Source organism: Carlito syrichta, unplaced genomic scaffold (genome assembly GCF_000164805.1).
Source record: "Carlito syrichta isolate Samal-C Ts95f unplaced genomic scaffold, Tarsius_syrichta-2.0.1 Scaffold314092, whole genome shotgun sequence".
NCBI classification, from domain to species: Eukaryota; Metazoa; Chordata; class Mammalia; order Primates; family Tarsiidae; genus Carlito; species Carlito syrichta.
In genome coordinates, this window is record NW_007258188.1 from 435,688 (window position 1) to 442,048 (window position 6,361).

A 6,361-nucleotide genomic window follows, 5' to 3' on the forward strand; every position below is an offset into this window, starting at 1 on the left:
GCTGACTTCCAAGATGATCCCCACTTCCTGCCACCTGCTATTCGCACACTTGTGCATTGTACCAAAGTTGGTCTTTGAGACCCACATAATATTGTAGAAGCAATGATACATCGTTTCTGAGATTAATAATAAAGCACATCATAGCTTTCTCTCTCTCTCTCCCCCCCTCCTCCTTCCCTTCCTCCTTCCCTCCCTTTCTCTCTCTCTCTTTTCTCCTTCTCTTTCTCCCTCCCTTCCCCTCTTTCTCTTTCCCTCCCTCCCTTTCTCTCTCTCTCTTAACTTGGATCATTTTTGCACTAGGAAACCAGTTGCCATCTCATGAGCAGTGTTTGGAGTGTAAGTGCTGTTATAGTGGCTAAAAATATCAGATGGAGTTATTTTCAATATGGCTCCAGGTGGGTTTTTCCCCCTCTGTTATCTTTTCATGAAGAAGAAAATCTCCAGATTTTAAGCCATATAGAGTTTCTTGGGAGACTGTAAAGGAAAGGCAACTTGGATCTGTTGACAATAAGACTAAATATATGGCATGAATGCCTTGCAGTAATTTGCCATGTCTACCTGAAATAAAACTAAGTCCAAAATCAGGAAAAAAACCAAAAACAAACAATATCATAGGATAATCTATTTAAAATCCATGTAGTAGGAGTCAGTGGGTGCCAGGACGTGTTAACTTCATGTTATTAAGGATTATAGTGAACACTCTCAGACAAGGAAATCCAAACATGTCAGATAATTTTGCAAGTTTGAGTTTTAAAGTATCATTAGCTTTCCCTATTTACCTGAGAACTGAGGGTGATACAGACAATGAAGTTTCTGGTAAGTACAAGACTTTACAAGTTCTTATAACAGTCCTAGTAAAATTAGTTCTTTTATCACTGGAGAGATAGATTGGAATTCCAGGTTGAGAATACAAAATCAAATATGTGTTTGCTACCCATAGAACCATAGCTCACCAGCAAGGAAATAGTTTAATCTACTTTTAGAATAAGCAAACAATCATTGGGATATATTCAAAATAATAGACGGAAGTAGTTATATGATCTCCTTTAAAGATGTTCACTGGGACCTTGAGGATTGAGTTCTTGTCCATATCACACATTTACAGACATGTACCAGTGATGTCCTCAACAATCCTTGTCAAGATGTCTCCACTAATGTTAACTAACTATAGTGGACAATTTGTTCTTATTATAGTAGCTAACTTTGTGTGAAATTTTTGGCAAGGTTCTAGTTGGGGCCCTCTAGTACCACCAAGTATCCACTCTGAAGTGTCAGAGATTATGCAATTTACAACTAGATTTTTTCCCAGTAACTCGACTTCTAGAGACAATCGCTGACATTCTATAATAGCCTTTCTAACCTCTAAAAAGAATTGGATTCTAGGACTATCATAAGGGCCAGGACCTTAAGGACTACTTCAAGGCATAGTAAGCTATTGAACAGAAGCTAGATAATCGTGGAGTTCCCTTTCTTTGGGTAATAAAAGAAGGTTAATAGGATTTAAAATATTACAATGATGGATAGAATTTGTGAAGGAGATAGTAACACAATTTTATAAGGTAAGCCTGCTTGCTGAGAAATGGCATGTATTTTCAGTGAATAACTAAGATTACACAGTGTGGAAAAACATCAACTTTAAGAAAGATTCTAAAACAAAATCAGTACAGAAACCTCCACTTGTTTGGCCCCTGTTTAGACAAGATTATGGGTCTAGGGAAAGGCTGAAATAAGTGATTTGTCTGTGGTGATTCCCAGGACTTGGCATCAGAACACTAAGGGATTGTCCAGAACATTCATATACAAATAGACATAGAGATTTATTATTAGGAAGGTCCAGAGTGTGAGGCTTTTTTTAGGTAATTTTATGTCACAAGATGCCTGTAAATATGTAGATTCTCAGGAAAGAGTTTCAATTACCAAGGACTAGTTAAGTCATACAGAGATGTGATGATTTTTTTTTTAAACTTGAGAACCCATTGTTTGCAGGAGACACTGAAAATCAGAAACCTTTTCAATTACTTCTTAGTAATCTGTCTAGGAAAATTTTGAGTGACTTGCAGTCTATCAATGGTGAAGAATCTACTCCCCTTTGGATAAATTACATCCCAGATAATAAACTGTGTTTTGACAAAATTGCAAAATTGTTTTGGAAATAATATAACTACTCTGAACATTGAGTAAGTAGAAGTCCGTCTTCAAGCTCAACTCATCTTTAGAACCTAGCAAAAGGTAGTCCACATACTAGGTAAGAAAACAATTACAATGCTGAAGTTCCTTTTTAAGCTCCTGTGAAAAACAGGAGGGCTCCTCCAAAAACTCATAAGATACAACTGCCCATGTAAATTGTTGAACTTCCTTGGGGAAAATAAAAAAACAAACAAACAGATATTGACTACTTTGATCAAAAGGGACACTAAGAAAGCAGGAGGTAAGTTTATAATAATGGCATTGAAGATTAAGTCATATTGAAATTTGGTACAACAGAAAAGCAAAGAATGACTCTTTTATTTAGACTTAGGATTCTGAACAATCTATATCCTTGCCCATTAGTTTTCTTGGCTATGGGAATTAGAGTATATTAAGAACCAGTATAAGGATGATTAATATTCTTTGTCTATTTGACTTTTGGCTGTTGACTTGAGGATATTTATAGCTTCTGGTTTTAGAGGTTACTGTAAAATCCTGAGATTAGTCTAAAGCTTGATGAGTTCATCCCCCAATAATTCTGCCAATATCAGTAGAATCTAGGTCTACAAAAAATTTAGCATCATGTGGTGATCTTCAATCTAGGCTTTATCTATATAAAAATATTGGAAAGTCAAAGTTCAATTTAGCTAAAAAAATCTATGATCTGAGTATCAATAGGGTAATTCTAAGAGATGAAGGAAAAGGTCATTGGGAGAGTTTTTAATTTAGCAATTTCACAGCTTTTCTAAATCCTTCTAATTTTCTATTCAAATCAGTCTTCCTAAGTAATTCTTATGGTTCTCTTAATTTTCCTTTTTTATCTAATTTTTGCATATAAGATTATGACATATGAACCAGGTTTTATGTTCTTAAAACTATTCTAAATGCCTTTAGAAATTTTCATTCTATCTATGCATATGGAAATCTTTGACAATGACTTACTTCTAATACTAGTCTTTTTTTTTTTCCATGTCAGACAGGTAATTTGTCGATGTTATAATAGGATTTGAGGAAGGTACGCCTCACACATGAGTGTGAAAACCAAATCATCATGCTTGTGAACTACAAAAGGAAGTAACACTAGTCTTTTCATAAGCCCTGGGGCTTAAATTAACCATAGGGACTTGCCTTTTTCTAAAATGGATTTAACATTTAGAGATGGATGAGTTTGGGGGTTTCTGAACACCCAGAAGATAAGAAAACCAGATCAGAAAGAGGAGTGGGGTAGACGGTGATGGAGAACAATAGTAAGACAAAATTCATTAAGTTCAAGCTGTGATTGATAATACCTAAAGAAAGGTAATTTTAAGTTTTTCATATTTCTTAGTCAAGGACTCTTTTAAGGAAACAATTTTGAAATTGCAATGTCTTTCAGAAGTTTCTTTAAAATAATAAAATCAATACAGATCATTAGATATCTGGGATTTTGCACCCTCTTCCAAAGTGCTTCTCAAATAAACAATTTAATTTATATCAAATGTTTCTCAAAGTGACCACTATAATTTACTTATTCTTGATGAAACTATGTCATTTAGAAAGATATTTACATAAATTAAAGTATAAAATATATATAGGAGGATATGATCAGGCTGAGACACAGACTTAGTTTTAGAATGAGACAACCCGTGAAAGACTAGCATCAATCCATCAAAAGCATTGTTGATTCTTGGGTCCTCAAATAATTAACCTTCACCCTGCTATATCACACAACTGCTCCCTCAGAGTCAGTCAGCTACATAGAACTAAAAGTCTGCCCAGACGGAAACTTTGGACAGGAGATATATTCCAGAATTAAGTTCTTACAAAAAGAAAAAAAGAAATTTCCCCCCAAAAAAACTAGTTTAAGTGAAAAATTTCTGCAGTCCTCAGCCCCTGGGGCCAGTCTGAGAAATAAACTTTGTGGAGTTTATGCTCTTTTGCTTTCCTCTTGTAGACTCACACAGACACACACACATGACAAGGACAGACAAAGACAAGGAGTAGGGTTATTAACAACAAAGAAGATTTTTCAACTAGGAGAGCTTTCAAATTTGATCAGATAATAAAAGCATCCATAAAAAATTTATTTTCTAGAGGAGAATATTTTTTAGGCCACGAGAAAAATAATTGGAACAAGATCTTTCTCCCATCACAGTCAAAGAAACAACCAAACAGAAGGCTCAAAAGATCTCAGAGGAGAGTGCTGTTTCTGAATCAAAAATCTCAGCCACAGCAATGAGTTGGGAACTTGGTTGACTGTCAGTGGACTCTCCAGATCTGTTTTATCTAGTACAGTCGACCTTAACCATGTGTGAATATTTAACTTAAAATTAGTTCCTTAGTTACTCTAGCCATATTTTAAGTGCACATGGGACTTAACTAGTGATGACCATATTGGAAATTTCTGTCATTGCATAAAGCTCTATTGAGCATCACTATTTCAGATTGTGAAACTCACCAATATATCACCGAGTAAATTGATAATAAACTGAGTTTAACTGGACTTACTATACTAGGGAGAATACTCTCTAATAGAATTTGAGCAGTGTCTCAGAAAGGAGAAATCAGAAGTGGGTCTGAGATCAAGTGGTTTAAAGCAAAGTTTTTCGACAAGAAATTAGTCAGAATTGCACATAGTTTGTAATAAGTTTTTCACATTTCTTAGTCAAAGAATCTTTTAAGGAAAAATTTTGGAATTGCAATTTCTTTTGGAAGTTTTCTTATAACAATAAGATCAGTGTAGACCATTGGATATTTGGGATTTTGCATTCTGTTCCAAAGATTAATTCCAACTTGGTAGCTACAGCAATGTGAGATCATTAAATGAACCTTGATAAGTGAACTTATTTAATAAGCAAACTGTTTCTCCCAGGCAAGCAGACTATTTTTTCTGATAAAATTAATCTATAGAAATGTCCTGTAATAAACACTTACATTATTTCTTGTTTATAGTCTTTTTACCAGGCAAAGTAAACTATCAAGATCAAAACCCCAAGTGTCCATGCCATAAGAGATAAGATAGACAAGTGGGATCTCATCAAACTGACAAGCTTTTGGATAGCCAAAGAAACCATCAAGAGAGCCAGGAGACAGCCCACAGAATGGGAAAAAAATATTTGCCAACTGTATGTCTGACAAAGGCAGATCTACAAGGAACTCAAACATGCTGAAAAGAAAAAAAACAAACAGCTCCATTACAAAGTGGGCAAAAGATATGAATAGACAGTTCTCAAAAGAAGACATATGAGTCGCCAACTGATACATGAAAAAATATTCAACCTCGCTAGTCATCAAAGAAATGCAAATTAAAACTACACTGAGATACCACCTAACTCCAATCAGAATGGCCACCATTAATAACTCAAAAAATAACAGATGCTGGAGAGGATGTGGCGAAAAGGGAACACTTCTATACTGTTGGTGGGAGTGTAAACTAGTACAGCCTCTGTGGAAAACAGTGTGGCAATTTCTAAAAGTTCTAAAAATCGACTTTCCATATGACCCCACAATCCCCCCACTGATAATATACCCGGAAGAGAATATACTCTATAGAAAAGATACCTGCACATGGATGTTTATTGCAGCATTGTTCACAATTTCAAGAACATGGAACCAACCGTGCTTCCCATCAAAAGAGGACTGGCTTAAAAAAATGTGTTTACATATACACAATGGATATTACACAGCCATAAAGAAGAACAAAATCGTGAACTTTGCAGCAACCTAGATGGACTTAGAGTCTATAATACTGAATGATCTTTCACAAAAACAAAGAACTGAGTATCACATGTTCTCACTCATAAGTGGACCTTGAACAACTATCATAATACTATAAGAAAAAGATTGACAGTAACTGGAAACTTAGGGGTGGGGGTGGGGGGTGGGGAGTTGGGATTGGTAGTAGTGGGAATCTGCCTGGGGAAGGTGGGGCACATCTTATCAACAAGGGTACCTGCACAATGAATATTTGTATACCTAACCCTGAATTATACCCCAAAATTTTAAAATAAAAATTTAAAAGTAAAAAAAAAAGTAAATCTGAATAAGTGATTAAATATTTAGTTTTTATTTTTTAACATGTTCTTTAAAAAGTTGCTAGGAGCTGGGCTCGGTGTCTCAGCCTGTAATCCTGCGCCTTTGGGAGGCTGAGGTGAGTGGATTGCCTGAGCCCACGGGTTCAAGACCCACCTGAGCA